This window comes from Cnephaeus nilssonii (genome assembly GCF_951640355.1).
Source record: "Cnephaeus nilssonii genome assembly, chromosome: 9".
Classification (NCBI taxonomy): Eukaryota; Metazoa; Chordata; class Mammalia; order Chiroptera; family Vespertilionidae; genus Cnephaeus; species Cnephaeus nilssonii.
In genome coordinates, this window is record NC_137080.1 from 20,349,578 (window position 1) to 20,363,618 (window position 14,041).

At 38.7% G+C, this 14,041-nt stretch overlaps 1 protein-coding gene across 9 annotated transcripts in view; it reads right to left on the bottom strand.

Annotated features, from left to right (window-relative positions):
• Positions 1-92: 92 nt before the first annotated feature.
• The window catches only part of EPB41L2 (erythrocyte membrane protein band 4.1 like 2), a 199,151-nt gene continuing 185,202 nt past the window's right edge, over positions 93-14,041 (bottom strand). For all 9 annotated transcript variants that reach the window (XM_079781297.1, XM_079781296.1, XM_079781295.1 and 6 more), the window contains one exon: positions 93-1,335. The gene's annotated coding sequence lies outside the window, so the exon portion shown is untranslated. The remainder of the gene's footprint in view (positions 1,336-14,041) is intronic.

Below are 14,041 nucleotides of genomic sequence, written 5' to 3' on the forward strand. Positions count from 1 at the left end.
CTAAAAATGCTACATCCCACAAAATGATAGGACTTCTGACTGAAGATATCTCTTGATTTTATTTTTTAAACTAAAAAAAGAAATGACAAGGCTAGAGAATAAACCAACTTTATTTTATAACAGTATTACAGAAAGCAAAATATCATTTAATACAACTTGAAGCTGCTATAAATCTAATCTGGCATCATAACTATACATCAGGTCAAAAGCAAAAGGAAAATGTTCCATACAGTTAATAAGTCCCTATCAGGTCTCTGGTGTCAGCTTCAAACGGTCTAGCTTTCTGATGCCCATCCAAACACCACCGCAGCCCTGCCCACTCCTCTTCCCCATGCCCTCAAACCTGTGTGAATCCCACTATTTGAGAGAGACAGACCTGCTCAATAACAAAAGGTCAGTTTCACATGTACACAAGGAGGTTTAATACAAAGCAAATGTTCTACACAAATGTCCAAATAATGGAAAATACTGAAATTTGGACATGTTAAGAAAGAAAGCACTAAGGTTTTAAGCTGCCTGAATACTTCAGCAGGAGGGAAGACACTGTGGTCTCTTGCTCCTCCCTCCTGTTTCTGGAATGCTGCCGAAGAGCGTGTCTGAGAGGCGTTGGCACTGCGGTGCGGCGGGGTCTCCGCACACAGCACGTGGTCAGTGAGCTTCTGCGTAATTCTCCAGTCTGGGTCTCTGACTTCCTACTAACAGTAAAAAAGTCACAGGACTGGAAAGTCAAAAGGGATCCACATAAAAGATATTCCCAATGAATTTCTAAAACATTAGAAAGGTTTTGAGATGTAAGAAATGCTTTTAATCCGTACTAATATTTTCTCATACAGTGTATTTACTGCAATTCGAGAACTGTAAATATTTACTGTAATCGGTGGTAGTTCGGTGGGAATGGGAAGGAGGAAAGCCACTACCTAAGTTAGTCATAGCGTTTTCTTTCCGCACAACAGCACCTGTTCCAGTGAACAGCACCTCACCAGCCAGGCTGGCTTTGTTCACTATCATTGGATCATCTGAGTCATAAAAAGCAGGTAGTTGTACACAAAGTAAACAGGAAACAAAACAAAACTCCCTAATTAAAATAAAAAAGAAAGAAAGAACCAAGATTATTTAGGAGTGGTTATAAAACAAAATAATATATTAAAATGCGAGGGAACAGTGTAGACCAGAGCTGTTAAGGTAGGGTTTGGTATTGGCATTTTAATTCTTCAGGCTTCTGGTCATTGTTACCAGTCGTAGTAAATTCACTGGAGTAGTGGTGTGGCATTAAGACTTGAAACGGTCAAAATTCTTCAGGTTCACAAAGTTGAATGTTGTTTAATGAATGGATTTCTAGGAGGAAAAGAGACAAGGCTTAATATTCCAAAGACAGAGGCTTTGGGGGGAAAAAATGTAGGTAACATTCATCAAATTCCAAATCAAGGAATCCACAGTGACTATCTGACTGGTTCTACAGTAAATAATATGTTTGCCAGGAGCCATACATGAGACCCTATTCCACCCTTGAGGGCCTTAAATTAAAGTATCTTGAGAAGTGACAAGCATATTAGAAATAACTGGAATAAACCAAAAACGAGTAAATTGTAAAACACAGGTAATTCATATAGTAAAAATATAAAAAAGAGAAACCAATATAGGTTTTAAAAGTAGACCCAAGTACAGAAGAAAAACAAAAGTCCATCTTGAATTCACTGAAATGAACAGAAAGGGTACTTAACTTCAGGTGTGTACAGATGTACGGAGGGTGGGCAAGAATGAATGTGAGGAACAGGACAGTGAAGAAATGGACATTACTGAAGCTAAGTAATGGCATGGTGAGTAACTGAAGGTAAGGTAAAAAACATTAGGTACATTTTTTAATATCAGACCGAGAAATATGAACTTGATCTAACAGACAAAGAATAAATTCAGAAAGAGCATTCAATGAAAAGATCAACTGTCAATCTACTGCAATGATGCGGAGTGGAGTGTGAGAGGAGGGACGACAGTGCCGAGCCGGGGCTGGCCAGTTCAAAGGGGGCATGAGAGGAGGAGGCTGGTGTGACTCTCCTCTGGTTCTGACGAAGGTCTGTCCTAGCCTAAGATTTACATTTTGACAACATCACTGTGGCTTCAGAGTGATGAACAGACTCAAGGTGGGGAGTGAAGACGGGAACACCAGTCTGGAGGCCACTCAGCAGCCCAGGCTGCCCGAGGAAGATGACATAGGTCAGGATGGCTGCTGGAACCAAGGACCCAGACTTGAGTGGTTGCTACAGAAATCAGGAGGAAGAGACTAGGAAGGCAGTACCAGAGAGTACTTTCAGGTTTGGAGTCTCAAAAACAGAGGGAGAATAAGAGACTTACAGCCTGGGTGAAGTCTTAGAGCTAGAGATACAGATTTGTCCGCACAAAGGAATAAGTGAAACCAACAGATGGAATTAGTCTCGTGTAAGTATAACAGAAAAATGAGAGACATGAGTCTTGGGAGTCCATAATGAAAGGTAAGTAGGTCGAAGAGAGGACTAAAATAGGAATGGACAGGGAGGCAGAGAAAAAATAAGGATGGTGCATTGTCCCTGAAAGAGAAAGAGTTTTAAGAAGACAACTTTTCATTTTGTATTTCAGCTTGATTGCAAGTTTTGGCAAAACATAAGTGATTACAGAGGATGGTCGAGAGGTAATTAAGGACCTTTCCAAGACACACTGGTCCCAAATTAAGTCCTGTTTTAATGAAAAATCTCCCCACTGTTTAGATGTATCACAGGTATTATAGCCTCTGATTATTCAGGACAGATTGATTAATCAAATTCATTTTTTTCCACCCCGCTGTCTGCTTTGGGCTATTTCATTACTCATTAGTACTTGCGCTTGATTCTAGGCAGGGAAAAATCAATGGAGAAAACACATAGTTGTCTTTTTAAGTTAGTAATTATGAAAAAAAAAATGAGGAGGGAATTGATAAAACTACCCATTGGATTGGATTTGGAAGTTATCTGAGACCTTCAGTCACACTATCTAGCTATCTATTCTTTTTCTTTATGGGCTGTTAGCTATCTCTGTTTTCTTTGCTTAGTAAACATGCATCGTTATTGAACTCAGCTGCCACTGTGCCTAGCTTAGGCTATGGAAAATGAACTGCTGAGGTTACAGTGCCTGGAAACCTATAGAGAGAACGAGGTTGAGGATTCTGTTCTCCATTTCCTTTAGGCTTCATGTCACTTTATTTCACTGAATTTGTTTTCACCAAAAATTAAAATTTCAATTTGTAAAATGAAGTGAAAATTAAACTTGTTTAAAAGTCATTAGACAAATAAACAGGAATCAAGCATATGTAGGAATTGAATGAACGAGATCTTGATTTCAAAGAGCTTCAATATTTATTGAAATATATGTAGAGAAAAGACATAGTCACCCATGTAAAATCAAGTATCACTTACTTTTATTTATTCATAATCAAACCACTAGAAAGTAAAATAAATCAATTTTTCTGAGAATATAAACTATCATCCAAATAGCTTTCAGAATCCAAGAAAATTATAGTTATTATAACTTAATGTTAAACACATTTTTCTTGTTCTTTTAAAAAGCAGTAAATTGAGTATAACTCTGAGTTAATTAGATATTCAATGTTTCAGAACCCCCAGTTCCTTATTGTCTTAGATGAATAAGGAGTAACTTACTATATGAATTTTTTTAAATTTACATGTCCACCCATCTTTCTGACTTCTTTTTGCACTTGAACACATATAGAAATGTATTTCCAAGCAAACATGTAACATTTGAGCTGGGAAGGAGCAAAGATAAGGATGGAATAGTAATAGCCATTTTAATTTCCGTGTTTTTTTTTTTTTTTGGCATGTAGCTGTGAGAAATAAAAACTTAATATTTGGCCATTCTTACCAGACTAAATTTGGGTCTAAATGATTTATCACATAGTACAATCAATGTGAAAACTAGCAACTGGTTCTTCGTGTACAAGGTGTAAAGTTTTAAGGATTCTTTTCTTTTTTTAAAAGCTTAAATTCTACTCATATTCATAGAAGTCTTGATATCATTATACAAACTGACAGGAATTAATTACTGGCATTAATTCAACCTGCTTTCACTTTTGACAACATCATAACATGCATACCTGGGGTTTGAATAAGACCATAGTTGTTAAGTATATGGGTTATACTTTATGTATCGGAATTTTGGTCAAGCAAAACAAAACAAAAAACAAACAAACAAACAAAAACCTCAAACTACTGTTTTCATGCTTCAGTTTCCCATCCTTAGACTATACAATGTCAGTGAACATTTCTAACTATTATACTCACATTCCATAGCCTGTGTCTCCCTCTGTTGGCCAATGTGAGAATTGGTTTCACAAATCTGTAATTAGGTAGCTATTTCTTTCATCTAATCACAGGTCTAATTCTATGTCCAAACTCTTCATGGATACATGCCTGTTACCTACTTTGCACTAAGTCCTCATAGAGGGTGCAGAGTGTTTTTATCTTTCTCAGTGTGCCGTGATGAGCAGTGGGAAATCAGTCAAGTAAGCACAGAAGTTCTAACCTAATCTGAAAAGCACAATCTCCGTTTCCAGACACAAGGGGTTCACATTGTGCATCTCAATCTTGAGCACACTCTACTCCAGAAATTGATTCAGTGAGTTGCAAATGTGCCCTTTTAAAAAAGCATTTGATCCAAACCACTGGAAGCACTGGCTTTTAATAGTAAAGACTCATTGATTTCTTCAGGCCAAATTTCAATGGGTTTTCTTTAAAGCTGACAGTTGTTTTTCTATTAGAATCTTTATGCCTGACACATTCAAGCCACTCTACTTAAAGAATTACTACCACGCAGCAACTTTAGAAAACCCTGTCAATTTCACCTCATTTTGAAGCATGACTGTTTTATACAATTTGGTTTGACTTGTTGTTCACTTAGCTTTATATCATAGCTGCAACCTCAGAAACATTTTGTACAAAATAAATGTTTCTAAAAGGAGTCCTGTGTCAAGAACATTGGTGGGAGTTATTATTTGAAAGTTTCCAATCATGAATTCTTGTGAAAGCAATGTGATGTGAATTCACACTGACAGAGGGTTGGTTCTGGCTGTGCCAGTCACTGACTGCGTGATTTGGATGAGAGACTCCAGCTCTCTAGGTCTCAATGGCCTCGTCTACATCATAGATGATGGTAAGAACTAATTCAGATAATAAATGGCACCGTTCTCAAATAAAGCTGGGCACAGAGTAGACATTCATTCAATCAATGTTAGCTAATATTCTTTTTATAGATTTTCATACATTGTATTTCACTCCTAGTTATGCTTTCAAATAAAATACAATTCTGCTCTGAAAGATAGAGATGTTCAGTTCAGTTTCTCCATTAAGAATTGCCTGAATCAGTATCATGGTTCCTCACAGGGTACTTCATCTGATCTAGCACCCTTTCAATCGATCTTACCTATTCCTGACGAATAAAATTTACTGAAGGAAGGTGCTCTTCCCAGACTCAAATCCCCAGTGCAGATGCGCTGCAGAGCGAAGTCTAAACTAAGGTACTAACATGGAATGTAAGGCCCTATGCAATTTGCTTTTGACAAATCTTTCTAGGTCTGCTGGGACTCCACACCAAGCTACAGTGCAGGAATTGCTCTTCCTGACACCCATCCCATTGTTTTCAACAGGCTCTTTCCTCTCTCCCCATATGTTCAAACCCTCCCCAGCGCCCTGCACAGGGAGCTTTCCTGCCACTGTGGCAGGGAGGTCTTCTGATCTGCAAACCCAAACAGCCCCCTCCGGTCAACCTGCATAGCTCTTTATCCAGGCTTCTCTGGAAAACTACTATTTTTTACCCTATATGCCATTTATATACACTTACTGTACTTTTGACTTTCTTATACGAACTGTTATTGTCCCTTGAACATGTATGTCCACAATATATACTAATGAATCCATGAGCTACAGCAATAGGGACTAATCTTCAAGGTGAGCACAGAACAGAGGCGTGGGGAGGAAAAAACAGAACTGCACCACGTCTCCCGGAAGAAAGCACTACTGCCTGTCTTCACCATTACTTTCATCTGCCGATTTAAGTGGAAAATTCTGGGTTTATTTTTCTGAATAACTGTCTCTGTGAAATCCCAGGACTCTTACTTCTTTAAAAATACTGGTTTTCCCAAACGTCTGAAGCTTTGACAGAGATTTCTAAGAGTAGCTATTATCTGGCCGGAAAGCTAAAGTAAGGTCTTATGGTTCACTCTGCCACATTCAAATCTAGTGGGAACTTGCCATGAAAGCATTTTAAAAAATCTTCAAGCTTTTACATAACAAATGCACTACAGTTAAGGTTATGTTCCGTATGCTTTACTCCAGCTAAGCCTTTGCAAATCCTAGGTTCATAAGATGAGTACAGATAGAAGGCATTTCTCTGTAGCATCAAATAAAAGGTGCACTTGTAAATAGTAACAAAGCCCTTATTTTTTAGAAAACCATCTGTGAAACATTTATGAACAGAACTTGCTAAGTTTTCATTTAATATTTTCTTTATAGAAAGGTTAGTCAGAATCAAAAGAATTCATTTCTATCAATTCTCTGATTTATTAGTTTACCTTTTTTCTTACATCTTCAACATCCAATATGTTCTTTTATACCGAAAGCATATCTCCAGTTGGAACAGGCACATTTCAAATGCCCAATAGCCCAGTAGTACTGGCTACCACACTGAACGGAACAGGTCTAGATTCCCACTGGCTCTAATGCTAGCTGAACTATTTTGATGCATGAGTTAAACAAACATGGGGCTAACATGTCCTTGGAATGTAATCCTCACAAGGACTGGAGCATCTTAAAAAAACACACACACATACATATACACACAAACTTATTAGTTGTTATAGCAAAATTCCCTCCTACTGCCACACACACATTTACATGTTCAAAAAATAGTACCTGGGATGTCGAACATTAGAGAAGTTCTTGAGACTAATGAAGTTATATTTAGCTCCACGCGTGGATGGTATTTCATGACTCTTGAGTGTAATTACCTATGGCAAATTACTTTAATCCCTAGGATTCTGTTTCCTCATAAAAGAGGGTGGGGTGAGAAGATGCTTTATGCATAGCTTTAAATTATATATTCTTCTTAACCACTACCTCTACCCACCTCAGAGGCCAGGCGGCTAACAGACTGGTAGGGAGACCAGATACCAACAACCTCAACATAAAAGATGCTGGCGACTTGGAGTGGTCCTCCCTGTCTAAGGGTGGCAGCCCCTACTAGCCACAATAGCCATGAGAGAAAGCAGGCACAATGTTAGAGCTTCCAAGGTTTCTAAATGGCTTAAGCATTAATAATTAATTCAAACTCTAAAAAATACTGTTTTGTCCAAAAAAGAAAACTCCAGATATGGCCTGCATGCATTCACTTTGTAGATTTTGTCTTGCCCTTCTCCCCCTTGTCTATTAACCCTAAATACTAATGAAAAAGTGGGGGAAACATGCCACATTTGTATGGGATTAATAGCCTTAACAAACTTGTAAGAAAGAAAAGATAATAAACATCTGAATAGGAAAACAGACAAAGGACACAAATTGGCAATCAGAGAGACGCAATGTGGGTGTGTGTATGTGTATGTGTATTTCAACCTCACTAGCAATGAAAAAAAAAATTAAAAATGCTCTTTCCCCACAATTTAAAAAGAAGAGGGAAATACTCTTTCCTCACCAGATTGGCAAAGATTTTTAAACTGTGTAATCTTGAGTGTTGGCAAGGGCACGGGGAACAGGGACACTCATAAACTGCTAGTGGGAGTCTAGCTGTAGAACCTTTAAGGGAGACATTTAGCAATATGTCAAAAACCCTCGGTGACACACCTACTCTAATTTTAGAAAATACTTGCCCTGGAGAAACAATGAATTTAATGTACAAAAATGTAAACACAAGTATGATCTTTATAGGTGTATCTATAATTTTGAAAACTTAGGAATAATCTAAATAACCATTAGTAAAGGTTAAGTAAACCATCAAGCATCCATTCAACAGCTGTTGAAAAAGGATGAGGTAATGACAAGGAAATTTATCTACAATGTACTGTTAAGTGTGTGTGTGTGTGGGGGGGGGGGGGGAGCAAGGTAAATATAGAGTTGACAGTCCCAGCCTACATAAATTGAGGTGTGAGTGCGTGTGTGTGAGTGTGAGTATGTATTCACACATATGCACTGTGAAAAGGAATTAGCTCTCTCTAGGAGCAAAGGAATTATGGGTCACTTATACTTTCAACTGCCTTTTCCTTTTTAAAAATTATAACCTCCTCTGTTTTACTATGAGGGGAAAACAACAACAACAAAACACTGTATAGATAGGTTCATTTGCAAAAACAACAGTTGATTTTGTCCAAGGCAAACCCTGGGGAATTAGTGGCTACCAGGTGCCAATGCCTGCACGAGGCAGCGGCATCAGCACCTCCTTGGTTCAAATACATTGAACCAAATACATTGCAAATGACTCATTGATAGCACCTGCCAGATTTATAAATATTAAAACTGAACATTCCACAGCATCCAGAGTAAAAACTGGCTATGCCTAAAACTCACTAAATCCAAAATGGCTTCTTATTTCTATTTATAGGAGATCTTCATTTAGGTTTGATTAATCTATATTTAAAGCTAAGTTGTAATAAAATGCTAATTCTAGGAATGAGACTCGTACAACTAGGCAAACGGAATACAATAAAAATGCAACACGTTTGATATGCCTGCAAACCTCCTGGCTTCTGGATTGAAGCTAGTCACCTGGAAGTCCATAGGCTTGTGTTTCTTTTCAGGGACAGGGTGATGCCACCCGTAAACGAGTAGCTCATGATTAGCTAGAGCTCAGTTCAGCCAACATGGTTTTCTCCTGTCCGGTCAGTTAGATAGCTAATGCTAATTCCCTACTTGGCTTGTGGGTTCATTTTGAAAACATGGATATCACCCTAACATTGAAATGTTGGTTCGAACACAGTGTTGAAATTGGTGTTCATAGCTGCACAATAAGCACAGAAAGCAAAACCACTAATTTAATTACGTATTTATTGTGGTTTGGGGATTGGGATTCAGGGTTTATCTAACAGGTTCCAAGGAATGATAGATTTGCCAGGCTTTTAGCAATCACAGCACCAGCTCTGGTGGCTCTGTGAAACCGAATGCAATGCTCTCCATCGTCTCAGATGAAGACAGGCAGAGCGGACCAAAAGGCCAAAGCCCAATTACTGTTTTCCAGATTCTTGAAAGCAGTCTCCGTGTAAAATCCCTTTTCCTCAACCTGTTACAGGGCTTTGTCCCTACTTCTTGACTGAAGCGCTCTGACAGAGCCCCCAGGTTGTACCAACAATTTCAAAGGACACACTCACTTCATTTCTTTGCCATACTTAATACTTGATTACTCTCTCCTTCTTAAAGTTATCCTCTTCTTGCAATTTTCACGACATCCTTTCTCCCTGTTTTCTTCCTACCTCTGGCTCCTCCTTCTCTATTTCCTCGGCTCCCCAGGTCACAACACCCTGACCTAGCCTTGGGTGACCTCAAACCAAAGGCTTCCTCAGGAGATGACATATTCAGATGACCTCCAAATCTCCATCTCCTGATCCAAAGCCTGCTGTGCTCTCTCAACTCTTGGCTACCTCCTGGACCTCTCCATGTAGACACTTCTCAAAGTCAATATCTCTGGGATAGAAAATCTTCATTTTTATTTGACTATTAAGACCAAAAAAAGGATTCATGGCTGACTTTATGTGTTACAAAAAGTCCTTACAACCTGCCTTGGAAACATATTCTTCTGCAAATTCCATTATCACCCCCAGTTTACAGATGGCAGAACTGAGGTAGAAATGCACAATAACCTACCCAGGTCACACAACCATGAAGTAGATTTTAACCCTGCAAATCTGCTATGCTACACCATCTGGTAAATTTCCATTTACCCATATTGTGTGTGTGTAATATGGGGCCTTACAGACTCACTTCCAAGCTTCCTCTATAATTCCTGTGACAGTTGGTTCCTCCTACATAGTACACAGAACAAAAGATATACTTTTGCTTTAAGATAGAGCAGAGGACTGGCAATATTGCACATGCTATGTGAAAAATGAAACACGTATTCCACTACTGCAATGACAGGAACCACCATCAACTCATTTTCCTAAGCTATACACCTGGGCATTATCTGCGAGTTTTCCTCTGCTCACCCACCTACTCAGCTTACTAACTTCCAAACCTTCATGCAGTCACCCCCTCACAAACCTCTACCTAATTACTATCTCTCAGATACATGAGGAGTACCCACAGCTTTTCAGGATAAAGATCAGCCTCTTTGGCTTGGCTCATAAGATCGAGCCTCTGCCTCCCTGCTCCCTTCACTCTTCTGCAAGTGGTCTGCAATCCAGCTACACCTGACCTCGTGAGATTCCTAGAGTGTCAAGTTCACAGCACCATAACCCATCTGGAATGCCCCCTTCCATACCTTTCTTCACTGAGCTGACTCCTACTTACCTGGAAGCTCAAGTGAGAGGCCCCATTATGATTATTTTAGAGACCTTGCCTTTCTGTTCATACTCAGCTCAGTTGAGAACATATCATAAACTTGAAACTATTCTGCTACCACTGATTTACTGTCTGTGAGTATGACCTTGTTTGATTTGAAATCTCCATGGAAAAAAAGGAAAAGGTATCTGGTGGACACTCCACTGGTATTTGTATAATGAGCAAATACATTAATAAAATGAGTAGATGGTTGAGTCTTCGGCTGTTCACTGCTTCCAGATGAAAAGGAGGCATCTTCACTTTTACCCCACATCAACGATTGCTCCAGAAGTCAGAGGCTCATTGAAGTCTGGGTTCAGAGAGCTCATGGTGCCAACTGAAGTGAGTCACAAGCTCCCCTCCTGGGCCCATTCTTTCTGAGGCCACACACCCACCCCACCAAGCCTGCACTCTCCTTCCTCCTGACCAGGACTGCCTGAACACCATTTGAGTGGGAACAGGTCAGTGACATTGTGTCCATTTGAGGGCTCATAAATATGCATTTATGACAAACTGACAGGATGGACTAGTCCATAAGAGGACATAAAGAAAAGGTTACAAAGGTTTAGTGAAGTACTGCTCTGAAGTCTGTGTTTTCTTTTTCACGGTGTCTGAATTGAGCCCCTCTCTGCCTCACAGCTGGCCAACCCCCCGCTGAGATGGCAGACGTGGAGGTTCGGTCCACTCAGGTTGTCCTTTGCCCATCTTTCTGTCTGTTCCACCCCCACCTTACAGTGTTTGATCAAAAGCTCAGAACTACTCCAAAGGGAGAGGTCAGGTCAGGAGGAGAGTTTTTCATATCGAAAGGGGAGCCGGGGCAGAGACACAGTTATTTACTCTCTTCTGGCGTTCAGATACTGTCTGGGTCCTGCTCTTTGCCTTGGCCCACCTGCTGCCTCTGTGCGATCCTGGCAGTGAAAACACACTCTCCTCTTGATTTTGACCAGCAAAGGGAATTTTTCAAGAACAAGCTGCAGCCAGAGTGGGTGGAGATGCTAAAATGACTTTTAAGCACTGAGGTAACTCCTATTCTTCCTTCAGGTATCAACTCAAACTTTGTTTCTCAAGTTACAATAGGTTAAATTTATAATAGTTCAACTCTGTCTGTTTCTTCTACAAGTTTGACTATTTCAATTCTCAATGCTTAGCCCGACCCTAGCACATTTTGATACTCAAATATTTTTTGAATGGATGTATGAATTTTTCCAAATAAATCTAGTTTGCTCATCTTATTGTGAATTTACACTGAGTGGCCAGATTATTATGATATATGAGGCCCGGTGCATGAATTCGTGCATGGGTTGGGGTCCGGCCAGCCTGGCCAGGGGGAGGGGATAGGGGCGGTTGGCCAGTCTGCCTGCTGGTCGAACTCCTGGTCGAGGGGAAAATTTGCATATTAGCCTTTTATTATATAGGATATACACTGAGTGGCCAGATTATTATGTGTTCAGAGATCATAATAATCTGGTCACTCAGTGTATACTTTAACTTCCTAAATACGTTTAATAAGTTGCTTATAAGAGATGACCTCAAAGACAGGCAAACTTCAAAGGCTGTGTGTGTGTGTGTGTGTGTGTGTGTGTCTCCCAATGCAAAAATAAATTTAAGGTGCCAGGAATAACTGATATAACTAATTTATTTTAAAACTTATTAAATGCCACAAAGGAAGGTGGGGGTGTTGGTAATATTCACAGTGATCACTACCGATTCAAAGAATTTAGAGAAGAAATACCTACTCATTATATTATTATACCCTTATAATAAGTCCTATGAGTTAAAAAAATATGTACAATATCACATAGCTTGAGATCTGGCAAGATTAAAACATAATACTTGACCGTCTGACTCCCAGCTAAGGTGTTCTCAGCCTTCCATATATAAAACTATCAGGGAAGTACATCTCAAAAATAAAAATATCAACATTCAGCATATTATACACCACATTTATCCAGGTAACTAGATAATGTGTTAAAATTTTAACTGATTTCTGCTTACAGGCCCTTTATACACCTGTGTTAAAAATAGCATGTAAATAAATAAAGGGTAAAGTTGCTAGGTATAAGACAATATAGAAAAGCCAAATGTATTTCCCTATCCCAGCATCAGCTAGAAAAGATTTATAAGACCTCTCTCTGGGTAAAATAATCATACAATTTTATTGAAAGAAATTAAAGAAGACCTACTTAAATGGAGAGATATTTTATGTTTGTGGAAAAGTAGACAATATCATGAAGATATAGTTTTTATTATACTGAGTTACAGAGTGGTTGTAATTCCAATTAAAATACCAGAAGGTTTATCTTAGAACCTAATAATCTGACTTTGAAATTTATATGAAATAAAAAGACCCAGAACAGCCAAGATACTCCTGAAGAAAAAGAATACAATTAGGGAGACACGGCCTACCAGATATCAAGATCGTTTTAAAGCTAGAGTGAATAAGACAGCATGGCATTGGAATAGGGATGGACACATGGACGGATGGGAATGAGAGCGCCCAGAAACACACCCATGCATACAATAAACTGGATACATGACCTGCAGATTAGAGGGTGAAAGGATGGGTTCTTCAATAAACAATACTGGCACACTGGCTACTTATACAGAAAACAAATAGATCACTGTTTCTCATCACACAGGAAAAACAATTTCTGATGATTTAATAATTGATATGTGAAAGGTAACATTAAAATTACAGAATCAAAAATATCTTTAATATTTCAGGGTATGGAAAAAAAATAAGCCATAAAGGAAAGCTTGATAACTCAACTATATTAACTATATTAATAACTAAATTCAATGTATTAATAACTATAGTGGACTAATTAATAAAAGGCAAACCAGAACACATAAAATTGACAAAGGATTAATATCCAGAATCTGTCCATACTCAATAAGAACAAGAAAGGTATCTATGGCAAAAGTTAAAAAGTTAAAGGGGAGGCAGTGCAGTGATTGAACCCCTCACACTCTGTGATGAAAAAGCACTTGGCCTTGCCACAGATGGAAGATGTGCTAATTATATGCTTTGATTGGTTGAATAGCCAACTGGATGACCAGACACTTAGCATATTAGGCTTTTATTATATAGGAGGATGTGCATAACCCATGGACACAGTGTGGTGAAGGCCTGGGTGGGGGTGGGGCAGGGGGGATGGAGGGGCTCAATGGGGAAAAAAGAGGGGCATCTGTAATACTATGAACAATAAAAATAAATAAATAAAAGAAACAAAAAATAAAATCCATATATAATTATGAACATTTAATAATTTCATTAAGAATTCTTTAGCCCAACTTTTAATAGCTATATGTAGTCATCACATAATGATGACAGCAGAAGGTACAACCAACCCTACTGTTGGCCATTTAGGTTGTTTTCAATTTTTTTGCTAGTACACATAAAAATGTGATAAATACATTTGTAATCTTCATACATATCTCTGATTATTTAAGATAAATTTTTTAAAGGGGTACAAATGGTAGGCATGTTTAATTTAAGTTTT